The 13,639-nt window shown below is 48.4% G+C and overlaps 1 protein-coding gene across 7 annotated transcripts in view; it reads right to left on the bottom strand.

Moving 5' to 3' along the window:
* Positions 1-13,639, bottom strand: part of MPPE1 (metallophosphoesterase 1) — a 296,325-nt gene that overhangs the window by 27,392 nt on the left and 255,294 nt on the right. The window contains exon 10 of one of the 7 annotated variants that reach the window (XR_010177827.1): positions 7,830-7,965. The exons of the other annotated variants lie outside the window; for them this stretch is intronic. The gene's annotated coding sequence lies outside the window, so the exon portion shown is untranslated. The remainder of the gene's footprint in view (positions 1-7,829; positions 7,966-13,639) is intronic. 7 annotated transcript variants of the gene reach the window in all.

Below are 13,639 nucleotides of genomic sequence, written 5' to 3'. Positions count from 1 at the left end.
GGCTGAGATACACTTTAAACCTTTAGCAGGAAAGGGACACGACACCAATTGTATTTAAAATGTTGGGATCCAACCCACCAACATATATTTACAAAAAGGGGGTTACAACAATAATACAATCACAGTAAGAGAAGAGGCTACAATCAATGATACATACGTTTGTTTCGCCAGCGCCACCCAGTCCCGGTCCTCAATCAATCAAGATAGATGACCTTCAGAGAATGTGTCTGGCCGGCCAGGCAGCTTGGCTTTTATACATTTGTCCAAAACATGATACAATGGAAACTGTAATCTCTTCACCTATAAGTCACAGGGATGGTCATTTACAGTACAGGAGGGGTCATAGGTCGGTTTGAATAGGTGGGCGATGCCTGGTCCAGGTGCACTTGCAGTTGGTCTCCACTGGGTTCCCGCCAAATATCAGGAGTACAGTAAATACAGTTAATATTCTGTTCCTGTGCATATCTATGCGCAGGAGAGTGCTATCTTCTGCAAACTGCTACCGGAATATTGCTCTTAAAATACCTTACAGCTGGATACCAAACACCACCTCCTAAACTAATTCTGTCCCCTCATATCCTGTAAAGGTGAATTCCTCTGTTGTTATACCTTTTAAGCAAGTATAACTCGCTGGTGTGGTGCATGCAGGCTACGTGTAAATTGTGCACGCACGGAGGCCATCTGTGTGGTGTTTGTACGTGATGTGTATGGCTGTAATATTTTCGACTTCGACAAGCGCTTCACTTTTCCCACATTTTGTTAGGTTACAGCCTTATTCCAAAATGAAATAAATTAATTTTTTCCCTCAAAATTCTACACACAATACCCCATGACAACTTGAAAAGTTTTTTTGAGATTATTGCAAATTTATTAAAAATAAAAAACTAAAATCTTGACCTCAGACTGGGGCGACGGTTCATCTTTCAGCAGGAAAACAACCATAAGCACACAGCCAAGATAGAAAAGGAGTGGCTTCTGGATAACTCTGTGAATGTCCTTGAGTGGCCCAGCCAGAGCCCAGACTTGAATCCGATTGAACATCTCTGGAGAGGTCTGAAAATGGCTGTGCACCAATGCTTCCCATACAACCTGATGGAGCTTGAGAGGTCGTGCAAAGAGGAATGGGCAAAACTGCCCAAAGATAGATGTGCCAAGCTTGTGGCATCATATTCAAAAGACTTGAGGCTGTAATTGCTGCCAAAGGTGCATCAACAAAGGCTGTGAATACTTATGTACATGTGATTTCTTTTTTTCTTTTTTTAATAGAGTATTTTTATTCAACAGAATGGAAGAATTACAGACTTTTCAGTGTATGCCGGGAAATCCGGTGACATTACATAACTTTTATAATTTGCATAGCCCCGCCACACCATATACACCCATATTTGAGCATGACCGGCGGATATAAGGCCATCTAATAACAACCCACAAAGCGATTTTCGAAGTCTGAAAAGAAATGCCAACACATTCATGATAGATTTTCTCATTTCTCCCCAAACTAGCTCAATTAACCCCCCAACTATAAGGCCAGATACGGCCTGGTACTCCAAACAAAGATACCTAAAACAACCATAATTATCAAAATAAATAAAATATATAAATGATAACAACAAAACGAAAGCATAAGTAAACTAAAACAAATCAATCGTGGTCATGCGAGGCGAGGTACAAATTCCACATAATATAAATACCTATACGGGGGGGGCGGGGGCGCCAGGTCGGCTATTCACATCCCAGAGAATCAGGGCACTGATAAGGCGCAATACGTCTCAAAGCTTAAGGGCAGGGGTGGAATATCTAGAATTGATCCAAAAGGACCAAATTTTCCCGTATTTGGAGAGAGCATTGTTTTTCATATAAACATACCGATCTTTCAATACGGTGCCATTCACCAAGGCTTTAAATGCAGACATCGTAGGAGAATGTGAGGCCATCCATGTCCGCGCTATGCATACCTTAGCAAGGGCGCAAATGCTACGAGCATACAATCCCTCCCACCGGGGCCCAGAATCAGACTCTCCCATCCCCAAAATGCAGAATCCCGGAGTCAACATGCCTCTTGGTATCCCTGTATGTTCCAGAATCGACCCGACCCCAGCCCAAAACACCTGCAAGGACGGACACTCCCACACTAGATGCCAGAATGATCCGCCAGCAGTCCCGCATTTAGGACAAGTGGCAGCACCACCAGCCCCGAATCTGGCCAATCTGCTCGGCGTCATATACGATCTGTGCAGTATAAAGAATTGAATTTGTTGGAACCGCAGTGATTTGGTGACCTGACCCGAGTTCCCCAGCGTAACCCCCCACTCCTCCGCACCTATAGGGCCTAAGTCGTGCTCCCAACGTTCCCGAAGATTTGAGAGCGGTTCTGCATGAATTGTTGCAAGAAGGTACGAGTAGGTGAATGATATCACCTTGACCCTGCCCAATGCACTTAAAAAGGTCTTAATGGGGAAGGGGAGGAGCGCCGGGGAAGAATCCCCAAACTGTGCTTGTAGGGCGTGTCGGAGTTGCAAATACCTGTAAAAGTAGGAGTTCGGGAGACCAAACTCCTCTTTCAGGTGCTGAAAGGATTTTAGAGCACCGTCGCTATACAGCTGGTGCATGGAAGTCACCGAGTACGGGGCCCATACCCCCACGCCCTCCAAAGACCCCAACTAACGAAGCGACGCGGAGTGCCAGAGAGGAGTATCCGGGTCCATACCATCATATCCAAACATGCCCGTCAAGGCCAGCCAAATCTTCATGGCCTGAAACACAATAGGAGGAGACAACCGGGAAGCGCTCCCTCCCACCAATAACTGCGCCGGGGAAAGGTCCGGGTAATAGCACCTGAGAAATGCCCAACATAACTCGGCCTCCTCTCCCCCCCGCAACCAAATGCCAATGTGAGCTAGCTGGGCCGCAAAATAGTACAGTTGAAAGTGAGGCAAGGCCAGTCCCCCGTCTGCTTTTTGTCTAGTAAGGGTAGTCAACTTAATTCTAGGCCTTTTATTGGCCCATACTAGTGATGTCAATATACTGTTTAACTTCTTGAAGAAGGCCGGGAAGACATACACAGGGGATTGTGAAAAAACATACAGTAGCTTAGGCAAAACTATCATTTTAATAAGGCTAACCCTACCCGTTGTTGTCAGCGGAAGTTTACACCAGGCCCTTGACTTACGTACAATCATGTGTACAAGAGGGTCAAGGTTCAAGGGCACAAAGTCCGAGGGGTCGTTAGTAACCTGGATCCCCAGGTATTTAAACTGGCTCGTCCAACACAGTGGCAGGGATATTTTCGGGACCTGGGGAGGAGAGCCCATGATGGGCAGTATAGATGATTTGGACCAATTTATACGGAGACCTGAGAAGCCGCCGAAGGTCTCTATGACCTGCAGCGCTACAGGCATATCCACGGCATAGTCATGTAAGAACAGCAACAGGTCGTCTGCATAAAGGGCTATTTTATCAGTGCAGGGGCCCGTAACAACTCCCCCAATGTCCGAGTGCGACCTAACCAGACAAGCCAGGGGTTCGATGGCTATGGCAAATAAGGCGGGGGAAAGGGGGCATCCCTGTCTGGTGCCCCTAGTCAAGGTGAAAGAGGAGGATATATAACCGTTGACCAAGATCCTGGCACGTGGATTTTGATAGAGTAGTTTGATCCATTGTCTGAAATTAGGACCAAAGCCCATATATTTCATGACTCCCCACAAGTAGGGCCATTCAACGCTGTCGAAGGCCTTAGCCGCGTCCAGCGATACTACGACCGCGTCTGAGGGGAAATCGTGTGGAGCCTGTAATACAGTATAGAGCCTACGCAAATTGATGGACGTGGATTTCCCGGGCATAAAGCCAGTTTGATCCCGATGTATTACCGTTTGGATAACCAGGTTAAGCCGTACCGCGAGGATTTTAGCCAGGATCTTGGCATCGGTAGGGATAAGGGAGATTGGTCTATAGGACTCCATCAGTTTGGGGTCCTTGCCAGGCTTTGGCAGTACAATAATAACCGCCTCGGACATTGAGGGAGGAAGGTGATTGGAGGCAAATATATCCGAATACATCTCAAGTCGTTTTGGGCCAAAGAACTGCACATACTGTTTGTACAGCTCAGTGGGAATACCATCACTTCCCGGAGACTTACCACCGGGACACATTCCTATCGCCGCAGTCACTTCCTCTAAAGTCAAGGGCGCATCTAAGGAAGCCCTAGCCTCATGGGAAAGCTCCGGAAGGGGTATACTAGATAAATACAAATCTAAGTCCCCCTCGGAGCACGTCATCTGAGAATCATAAATCTCCCTAAAGTACGAAAGGAACAGCTGTACTATGTCAGGGGTATTGCTCACCATGGAACCGTCAGGGCCAGACATCTGCACTATCGTATTCCCAGGACGATCATAATGCACCAGATGAGCCAATAAACTACCCGGCCTGTCTGTCTGCATATAAATATTAGTTGCCCTAAACAGGAGGGAGCGTGCATTCTTGTCGGAGAGGTGAGCCAGCCAAGCCTCCTTAGCTGACATCCACCGCACCTTCAGAGCGGAGGTGCCCTCCGCCAAGTATCTGGTCTCTGGATCTCTATAGTCACACTCAAGCTGTCGCTCCGTCGCTCTGTATTCCAACTTGCGGGTAGCAATTTTACCAATCAGTGTGCCACGCAGGTATGCTTTGAATGTGTCCCAAACAATATGCACCGGAGCCGAGCCCACATTATCCGCAAAAAAGCCCTCCCACCTGGACTTTAAATCCGGGCATTCTCCCAACTGAATCAGCCAGGATGGATGCAACCTCCAATAAGACTGTCCCCTCCGGCACTCCACGTCAAGAGACAAAAACATGGGCGAGTGGTCGGACACCCCGCGCGCCTCATAATGAACATCCGTTACATTAGGTAAAAGCCCGGGCGAGACCAGGGCCAGGTCGATTCTGGAGAATGTGCCATGCGTACCAGAGAAGCATGAGTACTGCCTAAGTGTAGGGTGCCGAACTCTCCAAACATCTACCCACTGCATACTATCTATAACATCCGCAAACTTAGAGTGAGAGTGAGAAGTTGGCTGCCCACCTCCCGCCCCCGGACCTCGAGAGGACCTCCATCTATCCAGGGAGACATCCAGCACATTATTAAAATCCCCCAGACATATAACAGGAGTATGGGGGGATGAAGCAATAAACGATGCAGCTTTCTGCAGAACATCATATGAAAATGGGGGGGGGGTGTAGACAGATAAAATAAAAAAGGCACGGGAGTTCAGCTTACATTCCAGAAACACAAATGTGCCGTATGGATCAGTGCTTACTGTGATCAATTCAAACTGTACGGTTCTCCGTATCATTACCGACACTCCCCTGGAAGAGGAGGAATGAGAGGAATGATACGCCCATCCCACCCAAGGCATACGGAGCGACAGCAGCCTATTTCCCTCCAGATGAGTTTCGCTTAAGCAGACAACGTCCGGGCCATATTTCTTAATCATTTTAAATACCAGGGATCGCTTTACTTTATTATTGATGCCCCGGACGTTCCATGCCAAAATCTTTAAAGCAGACATGTCGCACCGTGCATGGTCCGAGACACAGCGCCCTGTGAAAGCCTAAACAGCAGCATCGTCTGGGCACCCACCCACCCCTGCAGAGTGTTACCCCGGAACTCGGAACCCCTTAAATAGCACGACCTCACCTCGCATAAAAATGAGCAATCATATGAAAAACAAAAAACAATACAATACAGAAATATAAACAGATCAGAAAAATAAACAGCATCCCCACAACATCCCCCCTCCCCGTATACCTCCCCGAACTGTGGCATACACATATCCCTAACAAACCACCAACCCAGGTAGCCCAAAAAAACCTACGGCAGCGCTATACGCAGCAAACAGACCCAAAGGGAAAGAAAAAAAAAACCTTAATACTGTATGTAAAGTCACTGCTCAACAATGTCCAGAACAACGATGACCAGGGGAAACTCCCCGGACGTATACTTGCGTATTTATGGCCCATGGAGAAAAGTAGCTGGGCGTCAGTCCGGAGCCAGCTGGCGGGCGCCCGGAGCATAGCTGTCCAGCCAGGCCGCCGCCTCCCTCGGAGTGTTGAAGAACTTAGTCTCCCCGTCCGCCACCACTCGCAGCCGAGAGGGGAACAACATCGAATAGGGGATATTCAGATCACGAAGTCGCCGCTCGACAGGCATAAACTGGGCCCGGTCTTTTTGGACATCTGCAGCGAAATCTGGAAATGCTGACACCCGGACGCCATTTCGGATCAGAGGGCCCTTCGCGCGACCCAGGCGCAGAACAGAGTCTCGGTCTTTATAATGTAGAAACTTTGCTATAAATGTCCGCGGGGGGGCGCCTGGGGGCAAAGGCCGGAACGGCACCCGATGCGCCCGCTCCACTGCAAACTGGGATGCAAAGGATTCGGCGCCATACGCTTCTGTCAGCCAGGATTCCAGGAATTCCTCAGAATGTGCCCCTTCCTCCCTCTCAGGCAAGCCCACGAATCTGACGTTGTTTCTGCGAAGTCGTCCCTCCATATCCAGGAGTTTAGTTTGCAGTGTAGAAACTTGCTGTGTAACCGCAGAGACAGACCGTTGGAGGGGGCCGCTGAGGTCTTCCAAATTAGAGACCCGCGTCTCCGTTTCTCCCACTCTCTCCCGGACCCGCTGGACATCCTGGCGTAATAAGGACAGGTCACACTGCACCTTCTCCATTTTGTCCGACAGACGCTGTTCGCTGGCCGCTATGGCCTCCAGGACCTGCTGAATGGAAGGAGGAGGTGGCTGTACGTCCGCGCCCTGGTCTGCCCCAGCCGGGGGCGCCGACTGAGCAGCCGGCTGTCGGGTATACTTCTCCAGTTTAGCCGCCGCCGCACTCTGGCCACCCTTCACCATGATGACAAGGCTAAGGCAGCACTCAAGGTCCCTGTATTCAGTGTCAGAAAGCACAGCAGAGGGGAGAAGGTATAATGGCAGCAGTGCTCCAGGGCATCCAACAGGAGAACATTGTGGAGGAGGGGGGGGGGGCAGAGTAGCCTGGGGCAGTGCACTAATGTATAATATATACTGTATAGTGGCCCACAGAGACAGGACAATCCGTGTCCAGAGTAGATCCCTCAGCCCTGCAGTCCCCACGAGTGCAGAGTCACACAGGATGTATGAAGAAAAAGCTGCAGCCAAGATGGCCGCCGGAGTGTGCAGCCTCTCCCCTCTCAGCACAAGGAGCACGATTCCAGGCTCCAGGGGGACAGAAGCGGCCGGCAAACTCCACCAGGTGACACAGGTGAGGGGCGCCGCTCTCCCCAGGCACAGGGGGATCCAAATCCTCGCGATCGCCCCGCGGCAGTGCAGTGTAAATTGAGCCCGGGGATCCGTCGGCGGCCTAGGCCCAAGAGTCGGGCAGCCGCTGGCGCTGGCTAGGAGCTCCGGAGTAGGTCCACAAACGCTGCCCACCGCTTCCCCACAGACAGTGCCCTATATTAGGCCGGGTTTGAGCCTCAGAGAGGGCCCCAGGATAGATGCAGGATTCATTCGTCCGGGGAGCTCCACCAGCCTGCTTCCTACCCGTTCACCGCCGTGGCCACGCCCCCCGTACATGTGATTTCTTAGTTTTTTATTTTTAATAAAATTAGAAAAAATCTCAAAAATACTTTTTCACATTAACATTATGGGGTATTGTGTGTAGAATTTATTCCATTTTGGAATAAGGCTGTAACATAACATGTGGAAAAAGTAAAGTGCTGTGAATACTTTCCAGATGCACTTTATAATGTGTAAGGGTTACTACTATTGTGTGTACATACACACACACACTCACATAACACTACAAACTCACCCTGCTGCAGAAGACCAGATCCTGATGCTGGATGCAGAAGACCTCGCTTCTGAAGGTGAGTAATTATAGACTAATAAGCCGACTGAAAACTTCCAATTGCTTATTAAGTCTTTGGGGGGGATAATTCTGACTTGCTCTGGAGGTGCGAGAAAAAAATAACTTTCAGTCCTGCAAAACCCAGCGCTGTGTTTTTTTCTTTTTCATTTCCCCCCAACATAGAATAGGTTATATTCTAAGCTCAAACTGCGATTGTGCCCTGCCTTACATGCAGTGTCTGTTCCTGGTACTATATGATGGCAGCATCAGAATCAGCTTTATTGGCCAGGTATACTTGTGTATACTAGGAATTCGTTTTCGGTTTACAGTGCAGCAGACACAAAGGGAACAAGTAAACAAGTAAGGGGGGACATGTGCACTCTTCAGATAAAAATACGCTGCTCAAAAAAATAAAGGGAACACTAAATGAACACATCCTAGATCTGAATGAATGAAATATTCTTATTAAATACTTTGTTCTTTACATAGTTGAATGTGCTGACAACAAAATCAAACAAAAATTATCAATGGAAATCAATTTATTAACCCATGGAGGTCTGGATTTGGAGTCACCCTCAAAATTAAAGTGGAAAAACACACTACAGGCTGATCCAACTTTGATGTAATGTCCTTAAAACAAGTCAAAATGAGGCTCAGTAGCGTGTGTGGCCTCCACGTGCCTGTATGACCCCCCTACAACGCCTGGGCATGCTCCTGATGAGGTGGCGGATGGTCTCCTGAGGGATCTCCTCCCAGACCTGGACTATAGCATCCGCCAACTCCTGGACAGTCTGTGGTGCAACGTAGTGTTGGTGGATGGAGCGAGAGAGGATGTCCCAGATGTGCTCAATTGGATTCAGGTCTGGGGAACGGGCGGGCCAGTCCATAGCATCAATGCCTTCGTCTTGCAGGAACTGCTGACACACTCCAGCCAGACGTCCAAATCCAGACCTCCATGGGTTAATAAATTGATTTCCATTGATAATTTTTGTGTGATTTTGTTGTCAGCACATTCAACTATGTAAAGAACAAAGTATTTAATAAGAATATTTCATTCATTCAGATCTAGGATGTGTTATTTTAGTGTTCCCTTTATTTTTATGAGCAGTGTAGGATTTTAATACCTACCGGTAAATCCTTTTCTCTTAGTCCGTAGAGGCTGCTGGGGATGCTTCAAGAACCATGGGGTATAGACGGGATCCGCAGGAGACATGGGCACACTATAAGACTTTGAAAGGGTGTGAACTGGCTCCTCCCTCTATGTCCCTCCTCCAGACTCCAGTTATAGGAACTGTGCCCAGGGAGACGGACATTTTCAGGAAAAGGATTTATTTAATTATTTTGAAACTAAGGTGAGATACATACCAGCTCACACCACTAACATGCCGTACAACATGGCATTCAACAACAACGCATGCAACGGCATGACCAACAACAGTCACAGAGTGACTAAACACAACGCAACATGAGCGTAACAATAAGCAAACTGCAGATACAGCCCGCACTGGGACGGGCGCCCAGCATCCTCTACGGACTAACAGAAAAGGATTTACCGGTAGGTATTAAAATCCTATTTTCTCATACGTCCTAGAGGATGATGGGGATGCTTCAAGAACCATGGGGTTTATACCAAAGCTCTAGAACGGGCGGGAGAGTGCGGATGACTCTGCAGCACCGATTGACCAAACAAGAGGTCCTCCTCAGCCAGGGTATCAAACTTATAAAACTTTGCAAAGGTGTTTGAACCCGACCAAGTAGCAGCTCCGCAAAGTTGTAACGCAGAGACTCCCCGGGCAGCCGCCCAGGATGAGCCCACCTTCCTGGTAGAATGGGCTTTCATCTATTTCGGTAACGCCAATCCTGCCGTAGAATGAGCCTGCTGAATCATATTACAAAACCAGCGCGCAATAGTCTGCTTTGAAGCAGGAGCCCCAATCTTGTTGGGAGCCCATAGGACAAACAGAGCCTCTGTTTTCCTAATCTGCGCCGTTCTGGCGACATAGATCTTCAAAGCCCTGACCACATCGAGAGACTTTGACTCCGCCAAGGCGTCAGTAGCCACTGGCACCACAATTGGCTGGTTAACATGAAATGATGAAACCACTTTTGCCAGAAATTGCTGACGAATTCTAAAATCCGCTCTATCAGCATGGAAAAATCAAATAGGGGCTTTTGTGAGACAAAGCCGCCAACTCAGACACTCGCCTTGCAGACGCCAAGGCCAACAACATGACCACTTTCCAAGTAAGGAGTTTTAACTCAACCTTGCGCAAAGGTTCAAACCAATGTGATTGCAAGAATTGCAACACCACATTAAGGTCCCATGATGCCACCGGGGGCACAAAGGGAGGTTGGATGTGCAGTACGCCTTTTACGAAGGTCTGAACTTGTGGAAGGGAGGCCAATTCTTTTTGAAAAAAGATCGATAAGGCCGAAATCTGCACTTTAATAAAGCCTAACTTTAGGCCCGCATCCACACCTGCTTGTAAGAAATGGAGCAACCGCCCCAGGTGAAATTCCTCCGTAGGAGCCTTCTTGGATTCACACCAAGACACATATTTTCTCCAAATACGGTGGTAATGCTTTGCCGTTACTTGTTTTCTAGCCTGAAGAAGTGTAGGAATGACTTCACTGGGAATACCCTTTCGGGCTAGGATTTGGCGTTCAACCGCCACGCTGTCAAACGCAGCTGCGGTAAGTCCTGATACACGCACGGCCCCTGTTGCAACAGGTCCTCCCGAAGAGTACAGGTATCTTCTATGAGCAACTTCTGAAGATCTGGATACCAGGCCCTTTTTGGCCAATCTGGAACAATGAGGATCGCCTGAACCCTTGTTCTTATTATAATTTTTATCACCTTTGGAATGAGTGGAAGTGGAGGGAACACATAGACCGACTGAAACACCCACGGTGTCACTAGTGTCGCCTGATGGTCCCTTGACCTGGAACAATATCTCTGAAGTTTCTTGTTGAGGCGGGACGCCATCATGTCCACTCGAGGAACTCGCCAACGACTTGTTACTTCTGCAAAGACCTCTTGATGAAGACCTCACTCTCCTGGATGGAGATCGTGTCTGCTGAGGAAGTCTGCTTCCCAGTTGTCCACTCCTGGAATGAAGACCGCTGCCAGAGCGCTGGCATGTCTTTCCGCCCAGCGAAGAATCTTCGTGGCCTCGGCCATCGCCGCTCTGCTCTTATTTCCGCCTTAGCGGTTTATGTACGCCACTGCTATCACGTTGTGTGACTGAATCAAGACCGGCAGACCTCAAAGAAGATATTCTGCTTGCAGTATGCCGTTATGGATGGCTCTTAATTCCAGAATGTTTATGTGTAGACAAGCTTCCTGACTTGACCACTTTCCCTGAAAGTTTCTTCCCTGTGTGACTGCTCCCCAGCCTCGGAGGCTTGCATCCGTGGTCACCAGGATCCAATCCTGAATCCCGAACCTGCGTCCCTCCAGAAGGTGAGAACTGTGCAGCCACCACAGAAGGGAAATTCTTGTCATGGGAGATAGAATTATTTTCCGGTGCATGTGCAGGTGAGACCCGGACCACTGGTCCAGCAGGTTCCACTGAAACAATTGCTCCTTGGACCTCGCCTTTATCAGGAGATCGTCTAAGTATGGGATAATTGTGACACCCTGCTTGCGCAGGAGCACCATCATTTCTGCCATTACTTTGGTGAAAATCCTCGGAGCCGTGGACAGACCAAACAGCAACGTCTGAAATTGGTAATGACAATCCTGCACAGCAAATCTCAGGTAACCATGATGCGGAGGATATATGGGGACATGTAAGTAGGCATCTTTTATGTCGACCGACACCATAAAATCCCCCTCCTCCAGATTGGAGATTACTGCTCGTAGAGACTCCATCTTGGACTTGAATTTTTTCAGAAAGAAATTGAGGGATTTCAGGTTTAGAATTGGTCTGACTGAGCCATCCGGCTTCGGAACCACGAACAGGCTTGAATAAAAACCTTCCCCCTGTTGAGACGGGGGTACCGTGACAATCACTTGATTTTGGCACAACTTTAGTATCGCAGCGCTTACTATCTCCCTTTCTGGAAGAGAAGCTGGCAAGGCCGATTTGAAAAACTGGTGAGGGGGCACGACTTGAAACTCTAAGTTGTACCCTTGGGTTACTATGTCTACTATCCAAGGATCCAGGTCCGAGTACACCCAGACCTGACTGAAGCATTTGAGACGTGCCCCCACCGGAGCGGACTCCCGCAGAGGAGCCCCAGCGTCATGCGGTGGATTTGGTAGAAGCCGGAGAGGACTTCTGCTCCTGGGAACTTGCCACAGCCTGTGACCTTTTTCCCCTTCCTCTCCCCCTCGCAGCAAGGAAGGATGACCCACGTCCTTTTCTGAATTTGTTGGGCCGAAAGGACTGCATCTGATAGTGAGGCGATTTCTTCTGCTGTGCAGGAACATAAGGTAAAAAAGATGACTTACCCGCGGTAGCCGTAGATACCAGGTCAGTGAGGCCGTCACCAAACAAGACTTTACCGTTAAACGGTAGAGACTCCATCGCCTTCTTAGAGTCAGCATCAGCATTCCATTGATGAATCCACAATGCTCTCCTTGCTGAGACTGCCATGGCATTGGCCCTTGATCCCAAAAGGCCAATATCCCTTACAGCTTCTTTTAAATATGCTGCAGCGTCCTTGATGTGACCCAAAGTCAAAATCACACTATCCCTGTCTATGGGATCTACCTCAGAGGACAAGTTATCTGCCCACTTTTCAATAGCGCTACTCACCCATGCCGAAGCAACGGCAGGCCTGAGTAGCGACCCTGTAGTGTCAAATGGATTTCAGGGTATTTTCCTGCATACGATCCGCAGGATCCTTTAGGGCTGCAGTGTCAGGGGACGGAAGCGCTACCTTTCTGGATAGACGCAATAAAGTTTTGTCTACCGTGGGGATTGACTCCCACCTTTCCCTGTCCCCAGAGGGGGACGGATATGCCATTGGAATTCTTTTGGGAACATATAACTTTTTGTCAGGATTTTCCCAAGCTTTTTCAAAAAGTGCGTTCAGTTCATGAGATGGAGGAAACGTTACCTCAGGTTTCCTTCCTTTAAACATACAGACCTTAGTATCAGGAACAGCAGGGTCCTCAGTGATATGTAATACGTCTTTTATCGCCACAATCATGTACTGAATACTCTTAGCCAGTTTCGGATGTAATCTGGCATCACTATAGTCGACACTGGAATCAGAGTCCGTGTCGGTATCTGTATCTGCTATCTGGGTAAATGCACGTTTCTGTGACCCCGAAGGGGTCTGGGCCTGTGACAAAGCATCTTCCATGGATTTCCTCCATGTCTGGTTCTTAGACTCAGATTGATCAAATCTCTTAGCCAACTTAGTCACATTTGCGTTCAAAACACTTAACATATTGACAATGTTAAATTCCTTTGTCGTATAAACAACCCTTAATGAAGTCTAAGAACACTGTACGCTGTTTACTTAAGAAGTACCGTAAGGGTACACTAGTTGCGTAACGATCGCTTAGCCGTAGGCGAGACGCTTGAGCGTCACGTTCGCTCACGGCCCAGTGATCACAGGACAGCACGTTATTGGTGATGACTAGAGTAATGATTCGCTATGGCGTAGCGGACGCTCGAGACCACGAGGAGATCACCAGCGGCGCAGACGCTCACAACGCTATACCTTTATGTCTAAACCTATTATCAATGAAATACACAGAATACCTTAATGTGAATACAGGGTGTAAGTGCAACCTTGTGTAACCTGACTAACTACAA

Source organism: Pseudophryne corroboree, chromosome 5 (assembly GCF_028390025.1).
Source record: "Pseudophryne corroboree isolate aPseCor3 chromosome 5, aPseCor3.hap2, whole genome shotgun sequence".
NCBI lineage: Eukaryota > Metazoa > Chordata > Amphibia > Anura > Myobatrachidae > Pseudophryne > Pseudophryne corroboree.
This window is presented reverse-complemented; position numbering and strand designations above follow the sequence as displayed.